This window comes from Chiloscyllium plagiosum, chromosome 6 (genome assembly GCF_004010195.1).
Source record: "Chiloscyllium plagiosum isolate BGI_BamShark_2017 chromosome 6, ASM401019v2, whole genome shotgun sequence".
Classification (NCBI taxonomy): Eukaryota; Metazoa; Chordata; class Chondrichthyes; order Orectolobiformes; family Hemiscylliidae; genus Chiloscyllium; species Chiloscyllium plagiosum.
In genome coordinates, this window is record NC_057715.1 from 98468395 (window position 1) to 98487888 (window position 19494).

General features: G+C 40.3%; 1 protein-coding gene across 4 annotated transcripts in view; it reads left to right on the forward strand.

Moving 5' to 3' along the window:
• Positions 1–19494, forward strand: part of mgat4a (alpha-1,3-mannosyl-glycoprotein 4-beta-N-acetylglucosaminyltransferase A) — a 274570-nt gene that overhangs the window by 99421 nt on the left and 155655 nt on the right. Inside the window, exon 1 of one of the 4 annotated variants that reach the window (XM_043692235.1) lies at positions 4948–5089. The exons of the other annotated variants lie outside the window; for them this stretch is intronic. The gene's annotated coding sequence lies outside the window, so the exon portion shown is untranslated. Of the gene's footprint in view, positions 1–4947; positions 5090–19494 lie in introns of those variants that run through there. 4 annotated transcript variants of the gene reach the window in all.

The window sequence follows — 19494 nt, forward strand, 5'->3', positions numbered from 1 at the left end:
TCTCTATCTATCTCTCTCTCTCTATCTATCTCTATCACGTGCATACACCTCTAAGTCTATGCGGTGAATTTGTCAATACGTACTATTTTGCTCAAAAAATATACAATCTGCAGGTAGTCAATACATCTAATATTTTGCAAATTCCACTTTGGAAATAGAACCATTCTGATTCAAGATTGGGATACAGACAGACTCTAAACTCATACCTTTAATGCATTGTCTGATCTAAGATATCACCTTTTGTTAGAAAACCTGAAGCTATCTTGAGAAGGTGACTTAAAAGAAGTGCTGGGATTTACATAGTAATGAACTGAAGCATTCTAAAAGATATAAGACTTAACAACAATCCAGGTTTGTTCACTATATCATTTCAGTTGCATAACACTGGTCTTGTGAGATTTTTAACTTGGAACCATATAAAATGCTGGTTAGGTCTAACTAAAGTACTGCATGGTCTCCACATTATGAGGAGGACATTACTGGACCAAAGAGGAAGCAGAGGAGATTTACCAGGATACTGCCTGGGATGGAGTGTTTGAGCAACAGGAAATATTAGAGAGGCTAGGATTGTTTATCTTGGAATAACAAGGGTCAAGAGGGATATGGTGAAGGTATGAATAAGATAGAGGGGCCTAGGTAGGATGGATAGAAAGGCACCTTTTCATTAATAGAGTGGTCAATAACCAGGGCTATACATTTAAGAAAAGATGTAGAGACTAAGAGGAGAGGTGGGGTGAATTTTATTTTCATGCTGCGATGCCTGGGGGTCTGCCAGAAAGAACCTAAACTCTCATAGCATTTAAGCAGTGTTTTGATATTCACTTGCACTGCCTTAACCTCGAGGACTATGGGGCAAAAACTGGAAAATGGGATTAATGTTGTCAGATCTTTGTTACCAGCACCGACAGAATGGGCCAAATGGGTGCCTCCTGTGCTGTAAAGATCTGAGAGTCTTTAAGGCAGGATAAGGTAGGAGAGACTGGCAGCTGAGAAACATTATTTCTCTGGACCAAATGGTCTCTTTGTTACACACAACAGGCAGCGCACAAAATGCTGCAGCGTGCTATAAATATTCATTTAAATGCATTGGGAATTTTAATTAATTTTAACTTCTTAAAACCTAGTTTTAATATCTATTCAATAGCTTTCCATTATCTGACAGTTTATTTAAATCATGAATGACTGTATATGTAGCCAAACTAGCTCATATTCACTTCCTAAGTCAAAAATCTGTGAATTTAATGTCCATTCCATAATCCATATAATGTGCTGAGACTGTTTGTTTTATCTAGGATGTACCCATACCAAAAAGAAGACCCATTTGCCTCTATTCAGATAATCAAGCTTCCATGACGTTATTCACACAGAGTGGACACAGAGATCTCTCCTATCTTGGCCAATATTCCTTCCTGGAGGAGTGGTGCTAGAAGAGATTAACTTTTAATGTGACCATCAAAATGTAGAATACAGAATAAGGACATTCAATCTTCTTCCTTCCACATTCCACATCCACCTGCCGCCTCCTCTCCCTACTTCTCCCTGTTCTCCTTCTCCACCTCCTTTTTTTTTTGCTTAATCCATCCTCTCGCCGGTGGCATAGGGTTGGCATGACTGAAGAATGGGAAGTGTGTGGTATCCGGGGTTTGAGAACTAGGACGGTGTTTTTGGTTTCTTTTTCAAAAATTAAAGCACAGTCCAGTACTTCTCATGAGTAATTCTCATGCATAGCCTGCATAGTCAGCCAATAACCTCTCCTCTTGCTTTGTGTGTGCCTGTCTTGCCTCCCAAGACATGGGGCACTCGTTCCCACGTTAGATTTATAGTCCATGAGCATTTCCTGTCTTTGAGCTCCCAAGCCGGGAGTGAAAATTGGGACCAATGGCGATTGATGTTCAAAACTGAGCTTGCTAGATTGATGTTAAGAGGGGCATTAATGGACATGGACCCAAAGTCTCACGGATGGAGTTGAGGTGGAGATCACTATGATTTAAGTAATTGCTGGAATATGCTTGAGGGGTTAAAAGGCATGCTCCCATTCCCAAATAATGTAACTGCAGGAGTCTCAATCCTTTTGATGGAATGGAAGATCGATCATTCATCCTAAACACAAACAGAACAGACAATGTTGGAGCCTATGAATAGCCCAACAGTCCCTCGAGCCTCCTTGATTGTGACTGATCTGATTATGACCACAACTCCACATTTCCACCTACCTCTTATGACTCATTAGTTAAGAATCTATCTAACTCTGCCTTACAAATACACAGTAACCAAGATTCCACCACTGTCTGCTTAAGAGAGTTCTCAAGTTCTCAGGGTTCTCTGAGAGTAAAACATTTTTCCTGATCTTCATCCAAAATAAGAGAAGTTTCATTTTAAACTGATTCCCTTGGGTCTAGTCTTTCCCACGTCGGGAAACATGCCGTCAGCACCCACCCTGTCTAGTCCCCTAAAGATCTTACATGTTTCAATGAGACCCCTTCTTTCTTCTGCACTCCAATGCCTCCTAAGACAATCACTTCATCCCAGATACCAGTGAAGTTTCTGAGGATTAATTTCTTTAAGCTTTATATGTTTAGATTATCTCCTGCTCTTTCTTCATACCCTGAGTTTATTTTTGTTTGTTTTTCTATTTGATTGGGTGACGGTGTCACTGATATTTTCACCATCCCCACTTGCCCTTGAACTGAGTGCCTTGCTGAACTATTCAAAGAGCAGTTCAGAGCCACCATATTGCTGCCTACAAGTCACATTGGATAAGATTGGCAGATTTATTTTCCTAAAGATCACTAGTGAGCAACAGGTTTTTTTTTACAATATTCATAGATAGTTGCCATGGTCACAATTATTAAGACGAGCTTTTAGTTGAAGATTTAGCAACTGAATCTAAATTCCATCGTATCCTCAGAGCGTTATGCCCAGAGTTGCTAGCTTAACAGTCCAATGATATTTCCACCATCTCCCCTTAATTCCTGTCATGGCTGACTGTGGGATCATGTATAGTAAATGGCTGGTCTTTGAAATAGCTTATTGCATGTGAGCAAGTTTGCAAGGGTTACATTCAGTAATGTGACGTGCTGGTTTATGGGTGTGTGCTTTCTCTTCAAAGAGAAAAGAATGCTGAAGAGCTTGTGAACATTCCCAATGTGGTAATTCTGTATTAATGTGGGGTATCATATTTTCTTTGTCATTGGTATTTTTCATTATTTAAGTCAACCTATATATTAGCTTTCATAATGTATAAGTGTAATGTAGGCTGCATCCTTGCAAAACAGGTTTGGCGACTGATGGCTGTAGACATGCTAACCTATTTCCATAAATACTATCCATAAAAGAATACTTAAAAACAATGGCACTATAATATTGCACCAAACATTCAAAGGAACAGTGCCTTCATTGTACTGTGAAATCTGGGCATAGGTGAATGTGTATGATGATGCTAATTATTTTGTACTGCTTCTACGGTAATCATACTCTTCAGTATTAATTTTGCTTGGCAGCTTTCAACAAGAAAACTGTCATTGAATTCTATACTAATGTGGTCCATTATTTTCCCACTGTCCTGAATTCAATACCAGAGGGCAACAGTAAATCGAAAACACATTGTTTTAAAATTATGAGTCTTTGCATCCACGTGCGTGCATGTGTGTGTGTATCTATAAAGTGTTATTAAGTCTTTTACTTATCGCTAATGGGGAGTGAAAGCTATGTGTAAGCTTTAGGTAAAGCAAGGGTAGAGGATGTAATGCCAGTCAAGTAAGCTGTTTTTGTCCTGGATACTGTCACGCTTTGAGTGTTGATGGAGCCGTACCCATCCAGGCAAGTGGGGAGTATCCCACTACACTCCTGTCTGATGTCTAGGTCTTGAGGGGTCAAGAGGTGAGTTACTCACCACAGAATATTACCCTTGTTTTTACCAAACATTGCATCTGTTAGGAGAGTGTAATCACAGGCTGACATGCTTGCATAAGCAATTAATTATAAATGTGGATTATTATGAAGATGTGGGCGTGCTGTACCTTTAAGAGAATTAGAAGCTAGCAGAACTACCTGACAGCACCAAGTGTTCTCAATAAGGTAACAACATAACACTTGATCAAAAGCTAGATTAGTTGGGTTGCCTGAAAATGATAAAACCAATTCGAATTAGGCCAATCAGTTTAAATTATTCCAAACTCCAATCAAGTTTGAATTGAATATATTGACAGTCTTAAAAGCCAATGACACAATCTGATACTTTGGGGGTATAAGACCCAGGACAATTGAACAGTTAGGAGATGAACTGTGAAGCCACCAGCATGTAAAGACTGCCTTAAAAAAAAAAGCTCTCTTAAAGGTACCTTTATCGATCAGTGACCTGTGAAGCATAATCCCTAAGAAGAAAAGAAGACAGCAAGATCCAAACAGAAGAGTTGACAGCTGGCTGATTTTAAAAACTTTAATTTTTGGTAAATCTTAATCAGGGGCTTTTATCGGATGAGTATTGTAGAAGGGGAAGATAAAAGATAGGTTAGAGGAAGGAGTTGTAAATGCTTGTTAGTTAATTATTCTGTTATACTTTAAGAAATAAAGTTGTTAATTTTAAGAAGTTCTTGGCCTTTTGAACTTTCATAAATTACTGCACAGGATAAATCTTTTCTGTGTTGCTGGTTTAAATTAAACAGGAAGGTTTATCCTGTCATAGCAGGATATATAGAACTTTGAAATATATTCAACTGTATGACTTTTATAAAATGCATATTATGCATGTGCTGCCTGTTAATATATAATACCTAATTTATTGCACTGGTAATATTTTCCCTTGTCATGTAGTGTCACCATTATTCATGTGTCCATGTTTATAATGATTCAGATTTTGCAACAGGAGTAACTGAAACAGTTGGTGTTCACGAGTGACAGTGATTTTTGGATGCAACAGAAAATTGAGATGTCATCTGCCCCCTCAGGCAGTATTTCAGTGAAAAGCAGCAGAGGTATCCCTCGTTCTCTGATTGTTACTTGTCACTCAGTGAGCCTACGAAAATGGATTACCTGGCCATTATCACATATGAGCAAAGAGCAGCGTAGGCCTGTGCCACAAATTAATAAGGTCAGTACTGGTCTGGTTGTAACTTCAATTCCACATCCCAACCTACTCCTGATAAACCTCGCAACCCTTGCTTAACAATAATCTATCTTTAAAAATATTGAAAGACTCTGCTTCCACTGCCCTTTGCAGAAGAGAGTGCTAACTACTCATAACTCTCAGAAAAATAAGTTCTCCTTATCTCAGTCTTAAATGCCCCACTCTTTATTTTTAAACAGTGACACCTGGTTCTAGATTCTCTCATAATATGCAGTTCCTCTTTGCTTGACCCTTTCCTTAGTATCTACATGGACTTCAAAAACTGAATTCTCCACTTCCCACTGTACGTTCCTCTCCAACATTGAACAGATATTCTAAACCCTGACACTGAGCAGACAACACAGCCTTCTGAACTCCATTCCTTGCTGCACAGTATGGTGTCAAAACCACTCCTGAAACTGTCCCCAACTGCACTCTGCAGATACTGTGTAATCAGATGGACCATCCACTCTTATCCATGCAAGCTGAGAAAACCCCAAACCTGTTTGTCAAAGGCTGAAGCTACTGCCCGTGGGTGCCCTTACCTGTCTCACTTGCAGTCACATCCTCCTGCTCCTGACCACATCCAAAGACCTTATCCTGAGGACCATGTCTTACCTCTTGGTGCAAAGCATCCAAGTAAATTTCCCTTCCCTGAAATGTCACAATACCTGCTACTCTGTTTTGATTCATAAACTCTGAGCCAAAACTCCTCAGAATCCCCTCCAATAACTTAGTCACCATTGATGACAGACGTAGCAATCTATAGTTCCAAAGCTTCTCCCTGTCTTAAATAAAAGCATAACCTTAGCCACTCTCCAGGACTTTGGTACTTCACCCATGGGTATGGATGATACAAATATCTCTACTAGAGGCCCTATAATTCCTCCCCTAACTTCCCACAATATCCTGGGATACACTTGATCAAGTCCTGGAGATTTATCCACCTTTGTCTTTTAAGACCTCCAACACCACCTCTTCTGTAATCTGGATTGTTTTTCAAAGCATCGATATTTATTTGCCCAAGTTCCCAAGCATCCATATCTTGCTCCACAGTAAAAACTGACATGAAATATTCACTTAGTATCTCCCACCTCCTGTGGCTCCACACATAGACAACCTTGTTGATCTTTAAGGGGCTCTATTGTCTCTCCAGTTTCTGATAATGTAATTATAGAATCTCTTTGGATCATCCTTAACTTCAACTGCCAACGCTAATGCCACATCCTTTCTTTTGACCTCGTGCTTTCCTTCTTGGGAATGCTTTTACACCCTTTATGCTCTTCAAGTGATTCACTTGATCCCAGTTGCCTGTACCTAAATATGCTGCTTCTTATTCTTGACCTCCATATCTTTAATCATCCATCATCCATCGTTCTCTGTTCTTACCCTTACCCTTCTTCTAGCAGGAATATAATGTTCTGAATTCATTATTGAAAGCCTCATACTTGTCAATTGTCTCTTTACCTGCAAAGTCTAATCAACGTTTGAAAGTTCCTGTCTCATGGTGTCAAAAGTTGTCTTATTCTAATTAAGAAATTTAACTTTTATACTAAAAGCCTATCCTTTTCCATAACTATTTTAAAGCTACCAGAATTATAATCACTGGCCCCAAAGTGCTCCCCCACCAGCACTTCAGTCACTTCCTCTGCCTTACTTTCCATTAGAAAGTGGGTGCATGTACATATTTATAAAGAAAACTTTCTTGAACACATTTAACAAATTCCTCACCATGCAAGCTCTTAACACTAGAGGTTCCTGAAGTTATGGATTAATCCTGTCTCATTGTATAGTTTCCAGATCCTGTGACTGAATTATTTCCCTTTGACTTTGAGGCAAGGCTATTTGATTGAAGCACATACAGTGAGTTTGTTGCATTGGCTGCTTGCACATGCTGAAGGTGTGTGATTACAATTGAAAAGTGCTGTGCAGTAACACGTCCATCCCCCTTGACTGAGGACTGATGACAGCCATGGCGAGCTACCTGCCTGTGTTGAGCAGCACAACCAAACAGTGATCCTGTGAATGTTTGAGGTGTAGTTGAGAGGGCAACGTGTTGCAAGGCAAGGAGGGTGTGATCATCAAAGAAGACGCAAAGTGAGCGAGCACTGAGAAAGTGAGGGACCAACCCTGAGATGCTGTCCATGATGTCTGTCACTCTCAAAGGACAGCTTTAAAGTGCCCAACCACATTGATGCAATGAAGCTGATGTGTGTTGGATGCTAATGACTCTGGTTATAGTCTGCTGCCCGTGAAGCGTGCTCAAAGATGTTGGTAGAGAAAATGAGGTCTGCAGATGCTGGAGATCAGAGATGGAAATGTGTTGCTGGAGAAGCGCAGCAGGTCAGGCAGCATCTAGGGAACAGAAGAATCGACGTTTCGGGCATTAGCCCTTCTTCAGGAATGAGGAAAGTTGGTCCAGCAGGCTAAGATAAAAGATAGGGAGGAGGGACTTGGGGGAGGGGCGCCGGAAATGTGATAGGTGGAAAGAGGACAAGGTGAGGGTGATAGGTCAGACTGGGGGGGGGGCGGAGAGGTCGGGAAGAAGATTGCAGGTTAGGAAGGCGGTGCTGAATTTGATGGATTTGACTGAGACAGGCTGGGGGGAGGGGAAATGAGGAAACTGGTGAAATCCGAGTTCAGGAAAGTTTGTCCAGCAGGCTAAGATAAAAGATAGGGAGGAGGTTCTTCATTCCTGAAGAAGGGCTAATGCCCGAAACGTCGATTCTCCTGTTCCCTAGATGCTGCCTGACCTGCTGCGCTTCTCCAGCAACACATTTCCATCAAAGATGTTGGTAACCAGGGTCCAAGATGGAGGTCTGGAGGAGTAAGTAGTGACCTGGGGTCATCAGGTAACCACGCTGACGTCCATTTCGGGAATGTTCAGAATCTAACTTCCATCTAGCGGGTGGGAGAATGGGAATCTGCATATTTGATGAGATGTGATTAATAATGAGATGTTAATAATGCAAAAAGCAGTTTGGCTGCTCAGCAAGAATTGCCCAAGTCTCACTGCTCAACACTTGCTTGGAGAGTGGAACATTTTGCTGAGAAGCTCTTTGGTGGACATCTCACCTGATTTTCCCAACTTTCTCAACGCAGCTTGGGTCTGGCAAGATTCCAGCCGGCTTCGGATTTCAGCCCCAAGTTTTAGCCGGAGTGTTCATTTGGGAGTGGGTTCCATGATACCTCTTCAAGGAACTTTGTTTGCCTGGAGACCCATAAGCAGTGAATATAATGAGTGAAGGAACTGCTTCTTTTCTAGTAATTAATAATGAAGCATCTTAATGTGTGCGTGTTAGGCACAGAATTTACAGACGAGAAACAAACCATTCAGTGCATTATTGTCTTATACATTCTCATGCAACCTAGCTGTCTCTGAGGGATATTATGTTTACTGATTTTTCATAGAATTGGAAGGCGGTTGAAAGATTTAAGTGTACAGTATTTCAAGTATAAAATCTGATATTTTCAGAACTTATACATTGCATGTCTACGTGAAAAATTTTAGTATGATTAAAGGCACTACCTACTTAATATGACAGTGTTTCAGAGGTTTTGTTTTGCACATTCCCAGCTTTGATTGCCAAAGCACTGTCAGTTGATCTATTCAAAGGCTTCTCAGTTTGCTGGATTCATTGAGAGCTGGTACACTTTTTGAGGACTATTTATTTGACAAGCGATTCATGGCAAACTCCTGATGTTTGGGTTAGGGTATTGCTGCAGCTAGCTCTCATATATTTTTTGCCTTTTCATCTGTTGCATCTTTGAGATCTTGAGATTCTCTACCAGATTCCTATGGTCTGTCAATGTGTTTTAAATCCTGACATTTTTCGCTTCCACACAAAGACATGTACCTGGCCCATTGCCCTACATGCCACTGTCATGCTGACTAGGAAATTCAGTTCAAGACTGATGTGTAATTATTCCAAACTATAATATGCTCATGAGAAGAGTTCCTTGATCTGAGCATGAAGTGGTTGCCAATTATCTGTCTCCTGGTGCTTAATGGACTAAATATAGTTTGCCCTATGCTGTATTTCTGCTACAGATGGCTTGTTTTAAATGTCTAACCACTTGCATAATGACTGGTTGCTAATTATCTTTGGTGAAATTGAATTGCCATAGGATGGTGTGTTGTTGCAAGATTTACAGATTGACTGTTGTTATTTGCTCTCGGTTGAGGTCCTAATTTGAACATAACCCTAAAACAGATGTCCCATTTGAAATGTATTTAACTGCTTTGTCAATGGGAATGTTGTTCAGTACACTATTCCTCCTCTTGTCTATACTCCAGTGCCAGGTGCCACCTCTTATGAGTGACCTCTTGACTGCTCACTGCTTGATTTCCAATTGTTTCTCACTGACTTCTGATTGCCAGTTTTCAAGATCACAGCATTGCCAGTGGGACATCACAGTTCATCTATCCATTCTGTCTCAACTTTTATTTTTCTGCTTTTTATTTAGATATTTTCCTGTATCGACCTGTTCAATGATGTTACTATGTAACTCTTGAACTTGGGTCTCCTGGCCTGGGGATAAGGACACTACTACTGCAGCACAAGAACCCTAAAATACATGGATGTTTTATTTAAACTTCTACTCATCTCCCTCCTACATTATGATGTACGGTTGTCTATTTTTGCTCTTAATTCTTAGTGCCCAGTTTCTCCTGTTACGATTCCTTTTTTTTTTGTTGGAAATAGTACAATCCAGTATTAATAACCTTTCCATAAGCTATGTTCCAACCTTCTTCACCAAATCTATTGGTGTTTCCATTAATGTACTGCTGGGTTCCCTGTTTAATGATGTTCTGACGAATAATCTCCCACATCAGCCAGTGAAAGGTGCCACAACCATTAAATCTTTTGGTGGATCTTCACAAGAATCTGGTAGTTGTGAAGATAAAGTTCAAGAACTTCCCTAAATTGTTGCCTTGGCCCCAGTTGTAGGAATCCTGATGCTAGCATTTTATTGTCCAACTACCCTTCGACTGTACAAGAAAAGTAATTACTTTTACATTTTCTTGATCGGTAACAGCATTAGCATCAAAAGCACTGCAGGCTCTTCTACAGCTATCACAGTGCTGCTAATTCCCTAGTGTAGATCAGTAGTCTTTTTGATATGCTAATATTTATTTGTAAAAGTTGGGGTTTTCTTTGCATGTCTAGTTATGCAGTATTTTGGAATTTTAAAGTAAGTGAATTTAGACAACTAGCAAATTGCCATTTGGACTATTTTTGTTTGCCTTACAATAAGTACCATAGCCTGTCCCATTACATTGACAATTCATCATAAGAGAAGTTATTTTTGGGATGTTATGAGCTGTTATGCCACCACCCACTATAGTTCAGAAATCTACCTCCATGCACCGCACTCACTCCAGTGCACTTTTAAGGGTAGGTTGAAACCATGCTATTTAATTATAGGGAACTTGCTTTCCTTCTTACAGGGTATACAACAATTGGAAAGATTGTAAGGAGAGTGTAGAAACTGTGAAATGCAAAGAGCAAGTGCTGGTCTGGTTCCAGCTGCAGACAAAGCAGCAGAGTTAACATCAGTTTCAATACTTTGAAAACGTCAGTCAGAAAGCAATTTTGTTTCTCATGCAGATTACCAGAACTTCCAAATGTTGTTGCACTGTTGAGAATGAGTACTCAAACAGCACAACAACGATTTTAGATTGTATAATTTATGAATCTGGATTCCATTCACATTAAGTTGCTTATGCTAATTTGGGATCATTAGTCATGTTTGCAGTGCGATGTATTTGCATCTGCCCAAAGCTATGCAAGTGGATGATTAGGATCCTGTGTGTGCAAGGGAACGTGCATCACACCTTTTCTGAGAGGGGTGGTTCATGAAAACAGACTCTGCTGCAGCTCAGCAGCAATGGCCTCACCAGAGTCTGCTAATAGAGTTGGGATGGATGGCTCTTGCGACATCATCTGTGCCAGAAGGGGCAAAGTCAGCTGGCATCCACTTCTCATGCTGTGTGGAATAGTGTCTCTTTCTTTAAGAGTTGAGTTCTCAATGCCAGGGACCCAGGTTCAATTCCAACCTCGGACGACTGTCTGTGTGGAGTTTGCACATTCTCCCTGTGTTTGTGTGGGTTTCTTCCGGGTGCTCCGGTTTCCTCCCACAGTACAGAGATGTGCGGGGTTAGGGGAGTGGGTCCAGGTGGGATGCTTTTTAGGTGCAGACTCAATGGGCCAACCGGCCTGCTTCTGCATTATAGGGATTTTATGATTACTGTTTCTAGGACCTTTGTGTGCTAGTTGACCATCCTGTTTCCCCCAGTGCAACAGTGACTATACTCCCAAAAGTTACTAAACCAGTCACAAGGCACTTAGGGAAATTCTGAGTCAAAGTGTACTCTTAAATACAAGTCAAACTTGCGTTTCGTTTATGCATGAATTGAATACTGGCCTTAGGAAAGATATATTGGACATCTAGGGGCTGCAGCACAGATTCATCATAATGATATTGGGCATAAAAGGATTACGCTGTAAAGATGGGTTTGATAAAGTTGGCTTGAGAATTAGAATCCCTTTAGTGTGGAAACAGTCCCTTCGGCCCAACAATTCCACACTGACCCTTTGAAGAATAATCCACCCAGGCCCATTCCCCTGTCCTATGTTTACCCCTGACTAATATGGGCAATTTAGCATGGCTAATTTGCCTAACCTGCACATTTTTGGATTGTGGGAGGAAACCCACGTAGACACTGGGAGAAAGTTGCTCAAGGCTGGAATCGAACCCAGGTTCCTGGAATTGAGAAAGCAGTGCTAACCACTGAGCTACCATGCCTGCTTGTATTATCGTGAATTTTGAAAATTAGAGGTGAACCAAATGTGTTTTTTTTTCAATGATTTTAGGGTTTCAATTGTATTGACGAAGAGAAATGATTTTTCTTCTACTGAAGGAGAGCAGAACAATTGGCCATAATCTTAAAACTGAAAGTAGGCTGTCTGGAGATTTCTTCAAAGGGAAGGTAGTGGAAATCTGGAACTTCTCTTCCCCCTAGAAGGAAGAGTTAAAACTAGAAGCCAATGGAACACTTTAAAACTGAGACTGATATTCGCTCAACTACAATAATAACGGATACGGCTCCATCAGGTAGATGGGGACACAGCCATGACAGAGCAGGCTCGAGTAAGTGCTGACTCCAGTTCCTGTGTTCCTATGCACAATTACACACACTAACTTCCTATACAAGGCATTTGTCTGTTAAGTCTCAGCATAAGTTTCCATTTTATTGGCATGCAAATTCCACTCCACAGTCGAGTTGGATTTATACAAAATTCCATTTTCTTTCATAAAATAGGGAGTCATCACATTCATAGACACCATACCAATAAAATAAAAAACAGGTAGCTCAAAAGCCTTGTGCAAACATTTCACAACTGAATGAGTAATCCAGGTAATTTTAGAAAAAGGAAACATAGTCCAATCAAGTTGTTAAATATAATAATTTAAACAAGAATTCTACACTAGTCACTTTTCTCCCTTCCTGCCAACCATGAGCCAAGTTACCCTTGCTGCAGCTCAAATTAACTCAACTCAGTTGGCGAAAGGAAACATCTGTAATTGAAAGTGCAGAATAATAGTTAATACAGGGATAGTTTAACTTTACACGTAATTAAGAACTACCATTCATTTATTATTTCATAAAACTGTGGAATTAAATTCACAGAATTTTTCAACTTCCCCCTCCAGAATTGTACAACATCTGGGGGAAATGTATTCTTCCCAAGCTCACTGTTCATGGCCACACGAGTTGGAACGATGACAGGAGTAAGCTTCTCATTTGAGAAAAAGAAGTTTCAGCCACCTGCTCTCAAGACAGGAGGGGTCATTAAGAATATTCAAGACTGAGATGGATAGATTTTTGATCAGTAAGGGAATCTGTGTCTCTGGGGAAAAGGCAGGAAAGGAAAACTGAAAATATCAGATTCACCGTGATCTCATTGAATGGTCCAACGGCCAACTTCTGCTCCTACATTTTATGGTCTCGTGTATGTTGTGTATTTATTGATCTACATTGTAAAGCTATGCATCAATAAATAGAGTGAGCATGCTTTCTTGCAAGTCTTTCTATGTTCATTACCTATTCAATAGAAATTGTGATTGAGCTGAAACTCTTTAAAGATCAGCATTGGCAAAACTAAAATCAGTTTTTAAATTTTCATTTGCAACCTCCTACCATTGTTGTTGACTTCCTTGGGTGTTGGTTGAGACAAGAACTGATGTGCATTTTGATCTTCAGGAGCATTCCAGCCTCCTATATATTGTTTTGAGTGTGCTCACCAATATTTAGAGTATTGCTTACTCCTGTCCCTCCTCATTCAATTCCTACTGAAGTAATGAGGCACAAATAAGGACTTTCAATGATAATTTCTCAGTGACAACCCTCACTAGTTTCCCCAACAGAATGCTAACTCATCAAACTCTGTGGTGCATTTATTTTCAGTTTTCATAGTTTCAGGTGCTCTCGTGGTCTCATTGAACCCTTTTTGGAAAATCATACCTTGGTACTCGTTCTCCTTTCATGCTTTGAAAGCTGAGGTCTGATATGCTTCCTGAACTGAATCAATAAAGTCCACTTGCTGGGTGAAGGTAAAAGCTCCCATGACATTATTCTGAAGAACAGTGGAAGAACTATCGTTGGTGTCTTCATAAATATTTTTTATCTCTCAGCCAGTACCACAAGAAATATCTGGTTCTTAACACATTACTGTTTGTGTGACTCTAGTAAACCGTATTGCTAATATTTCAATAGGAACTGCATTGACTTAAAAGGATTTGTTAATTCCAGAGGTTGTGAAAGGTGCAATATACATGAAAGTCCTTTTTTCCGTTAACTTGGTTGCAAGCATCATCTGAAATTAGGTTCCAGTGTCTCCTCAACAGGTCCTTCTGAATCTGCTACAGCAAGGACCAACATCCTGTGTTAACATTGCAACATCTTCATGTTTCCCATCATATTGAACGCCATCCTAACTTAAAAATATATAATTTTTATATCACTGTTCCTTTGTTATAACTGGATTCAAAATGCTGGAACACCCTACCTAACCACACCGTGTTTGCCTATGTCTCATAGGTTGCTGGGGTTCAAGAAAGTGGCTCACCATTACATTCTCAACCATGTCCAAAAAAGCATGAGTGAGAATGATATAGATATGCATGTAATTGGTAGCACATCAAAGGCAAATTACTCGTGTCCCAGAGATCTAGTTTGTGGTACTATATAAATATGGTTCTGGGGCTATAGGATTTATAGACAGAGGGGAAAAGCTCCATTCTTTAAATCCAGTTAATGAAAGCAGTTAGTCACAAATGAAATTGTGAAGCTTCATAAAATGAAATCCATGAAGTCCTTTGTTCCAAACTGAGGTCTCTGCCAGTGTACATTGAAGTCATGCATAAACAGTGGTGGGAGCCATGATTCTTCCTTACACATTGATTGTTGCTTTCCCTCAGTCATGTGTTTATTAAAGACCCAGAACTTTTCCTGTTTCCAGTCTTGCTCTGGCAGTGCCCTACAAAGTGCTTGTTGTAATTTTGTCACCAACGAACAGTTTTTCTTACTGCATCTGTGTAGTGTGAATGTGTATTTGAAGCATATGTAATTGAGATGGTCTTTTGTGTCTGAAAGACTAGTGGTGAAAGTTTTGGTATTGCATAACACATTAGCTCATTTTATGATGTTTTGAGATTAAAGGCAGAGTTGATGGCTTAGCACATTAGAGACCTTACTGCATTTTGATGCGTATTCCAAGAATTTGCAGTAATAGGTTCACATTTTTCTTTTCCCTGATAAGCACTTAATAGCTATGTATGAATTTAACCTACAAAGCACACACCACCTTTTGATTAGAAGCAGAAGTAGAGGGAGAGGAGCTTCCTTATTACTTTATAGATGACACTTTTGATCAGATTATTTTCTTGATACATCTGAATATAGCAGAAAATAATTAATATATATGGTATTATATTGTACATTTCAAAGTTGATAAAAATGTTCATTAATTATGCAATGCTGAATTTGAAACGATGAAAGTTAATGGCCATTTGAGATGAAATACTTCCATTTTCTGCCACTTTAAATTCTGCCTAACTGCTTATATGTGCAGTGAAAATAATTTTACATTTTTACAGGATGACTGTGTGCAAAGTTTTTATTATCATAAGTAATTTTGATCCACGTTTGACTTATTTGAGGATTATTGATGCAATTTAAATGTCCTCCATGCATATGCACTCTTTTTATTCCTATTTTTCCTTAATGCATGATTCATGTCTTACCTTTTTTAGAAGACCTAAATTTTGCAAACCACTTGCAGTAACTGTCTTTATATGAAATAAAAGACTTGCCAGGAGAACCTAGAAGGATGGATTCCGTCAAATATGTAAAAATGCTCTGTTTATACACAATATATAGTTAACCATTACAAAATGTAATGATTCTTTTACAGGTGCAGTTTTCTCACACTGGGAAAGAGAATAGAAAGAAACAACTGTTAATCAAGTGTAGTGTTATGTAACAGAGACTAGCAGCTGTGTTTGACATTGATAGGTGCCTGCCAGCAATGATTTGCTCTCTTGATCAAGGAGCAAAGTGTGACTGTGACTGAGCTTCAGAATACAGAGAAGTGGTGCATTTGAGAATGTCTGAAAGATTTTGAAATTATCTTACCTCCAAAGGTAGTTTTAATTGGGCTTTTTTTAAAACTGTCATTTTTGGTTTTCGATGATTCGCATTTTATTGTTAACATGATGTTACCCTTTTGTTCACTATATAGGGTCAGCTGAACGTTTTGGCCAGCAGTGATCGCTTACTGTGCATTTTGCCCTTACAGCTTTCAATCAATATGTTTGCCAGGTTTTGGAATTAATGAAGGATGTAGTGATGCAGATCAGTCATGATTCTATTGAATGGCACAGCAGGCCAGAGGGACAGAATGGTGTACCCCTTTTCCTATTTCTTGTGGCTCTGTGTAGTGATTCAGTATAGAAGATGCAGCTGGCATTGATGATGAGCAGAACTTTTCTAGATTACATTTTTGTGAATTTTTATGCAATTTCAGCTTAACCTCCCAGTTCTTAAACTCTATGCCTTGCTTAATTAGGCAAGCATTCCAAATGTCGTCTTAAGCACTTTATCCACCTGTCCTGCTACCTCCAGGGGCTGGTGGATATGCACATCAAGGTCCCACTCTGACCTTGGCACTCCACAGGGTCCTACTGTTCATCATGAAGAACAAAGGAGAAGCAACAAAGAAAATTACAGCACAGGAGCAGGCCCTACAGCTCTCCAAGTCTGTGCCGATCCAGATCCTCTACCTTAACCTGTCACTTATTTTCTGAGGATCTGTATTCCTCTGCTCCCTGCCCATTCATGTATCTGTCTAGATACATCTTAAATGACACTATCGTGCCCGCCTCTACCACCTCCACTGACAACACGTTCCAGGCACTCACCGTTTAAAGAACTTTACACTCCTATCTCCCTTAAACTTTTCCCCTCACCTTGAACTCATGACCTCTAGTAATTGAGTCCCCCACTCTGAGAAAAAGCTCATGATTTTGTAGACATCAATCAGTTCCCCCTCCTCAACCTCTGTCTGTCTTTCTAATGAAAATAATCCTAATCTACACAACCTGTCTTCATAGCTAGTGCTCTCCCATATTAGGCAACATCCTGGTGAACCTCTTCTGCACCGTCTCCAAAGCATCCACATCCTTCTGGTAATGTGGCAACCAGAACTGTACATAGTATTCCAAATGTGGCTGAACCAAAGTCCTATTCAACTGGAATATGACCTTCGAAATCGTTTTTTTTTTTTGGGCAAAAGCCCTTCATCAGGAATATGAAGCGCTTTTGCCTGAAACGTCGATTTCAAAGCTCCTCGGATGCTGCCTGAACTGCTGTGCTCTTCCAGCACCACTAATCCAGAATCTGGTTCCCAGCATCTGCAGTCATTGTTTTTACCTCTGTAATATGACCTGCCAACTCTTGTACTCGATACCTCATCCGATGAAGGAAAGCATGCCGTATGCCTTCTCGACCACTCTACTGACCTGCGTTGCCACCTTCAGGGTACAATGGACCTGAACACGCTGATCTCTCTGTACATCAATTTTCCCCAAGGCTTTTCCATTTACTGTATAGTTAACTCTTAGATTGGATCTTCCAAAATGCATCACCTCGCATTTGCCTAGATTGAACTTCATCTGCCATTTCTCTGCCTAAGTCTCCAATCTATCTACATTCTGCTGCATTGTCTGACAGTTTCCTTCACTATCTGCTACTCCACCAATTTTAATGTCATCTGCAAGCTTGCTAATCAGACTTCCTCCAAATCACTTATATATATGACAAGCAACACTGATCCCTATGGAATACCACTGGTCACAGTTCTCCATTTTAAGAACCTCCCCTCCACTACTACTGTCTGTCTCCTGCTGCTCAGCCAGTTCTCTATCCATCTAGCTAGTTTCCCTGGACCCCATGCGACGTCACTTTCTCCGTCAGCCTACCATGGGGAACCTTTTCAAAAGCCTTACTGACTTCCATGTATATGACATCTACAGCCCTTCCCTTATCAATCAACTTTGTCACTTCCTCAAAGAATTCTATTAAATTGGTAAGACATGACTATTCCTGCACAAAACCATGTTGCCTCTCACTGATAAACCCATTTTCTTCCAAACGTAAATAGATCCTATCCCTCAGTGAAGTTTTCCTCCTCTCTCTACAAGAATCTCAGGGAGTCCCTCTCCCACTGCAACTCCCAGGTCATTTCCTACTTTCTCCCCACCCCCACCCTCCTCTAGCTTATCTCTCCAGGCTCACTGCCTTTATTCCTGATGAAGGGCTTTTGCCCGAAACGTCAATTTCGAAGCTCCTTGGATGCTGCCTGAACTGCTGTGCTCTTCCAGCACCACTAATCCAGAATCTTCTCCAGCAGCTTCCCTACCACTGACGTCAGATGCATCCATCTATAATAACCTGGATTATCCCTGCTACCTTTCTTAAACAAGGGGACAACACTAGCAACTTTACAATGCTCCAGGGACTCATGTATTCCCTTGCCTTGTTTGTCCAACCCAAGTGCATCACGATTCTATTTGCCACTGATCAGTCTCACTTGACCAGCCTACCTGTATTCTCCTGTAGTCTCAGGCTATCCTCCTAACTATTTGCTACCCTGTTAATTTTCGCATAATCCAGAAACTTAGTGATCAGCTCTCCCGAATTCATGTCTAAATTGTTTATATGTACATGTACATATCACAAACAGTAAGGATCCCAATACTGATCCCTGCGGAACCCCACTGGACACAGACATCCCATCACAAAAACATCCTCAACCATCAACTTCTGCTTGCTGCCAGTCAGCCATTTTGGATCCAATTTGCCAAATTTCCTTGGATCCCAGAGACTGTCACCTTTGCTGTCAGTTTTCCATGCAGGATCTTGTCAGAAGCCTTGCTGAAGTTCAAGTAGATGACATTGAATGCATTGTCCTCATCTACACACTGGTTCCTACTTCAAAGATTTTATCAAGTTGGTCAGACATGACTCTCTTAACAAAACCATGCTGTCTGTTCTTGAGTAATCACTGCCTCTCCAAATGCAGATTAATTGTGTCACTCTGAATTGCTTCCAATAAACTTCCCTCTGCTAATTTTGGCTTGTAGTTTCCTGGTGTATCTTTTGTGCCCTTCTTGAATAACAGTACCACGTTGGCTGTCTGCCAATCCTCTGGCCCCCTCACCTGTGGCCAGAGAGGAACAGTTGAAATGGATTCGATGTTTGCTGATTATCCAGCAGCTATTGTTGCAACTTGTGTGAAGTCAATATCAGTGAAGAATGTCTGAAAGTACTTAGTGTGATTAATAAATCCAGTACTTTAGTAATGACTACAATCCAAACCTGAAAGAAATGGAAGGTGTCATCAACAATGCTATCAAATAGTGCATGCTTAGCAATAACCTGCTCATTGGCACTCAGTTTGGGTTCTCTTAGGCACCTCAGCTCCTGAAGTCAATACAACTTTAGCATAAACATGGATACACAGAGTGACAGCCATTGACATCAAGGCCACCTTACACTGAGTGTGCATCAGGGAGCCCTAGTAAAACTGAAACTAATGGGAATTAGGGGAAAAAAATCTCTTCGTTCATTTGAAGTAATACCTGGTAACAATGATTATGGTTATTGAAAGTCAATCATCTCTGCTCCAGGTACCTCAGGATATTCTCCTTCCCCAAACCATCTTCAGATGCTTCATCAATGACCTTCAATAGTCATTGTTCTGACTTAGGATGCAATGTTCGCTGATCACCAACTTTGCTAGGAATAACAGTAAAATAGACTA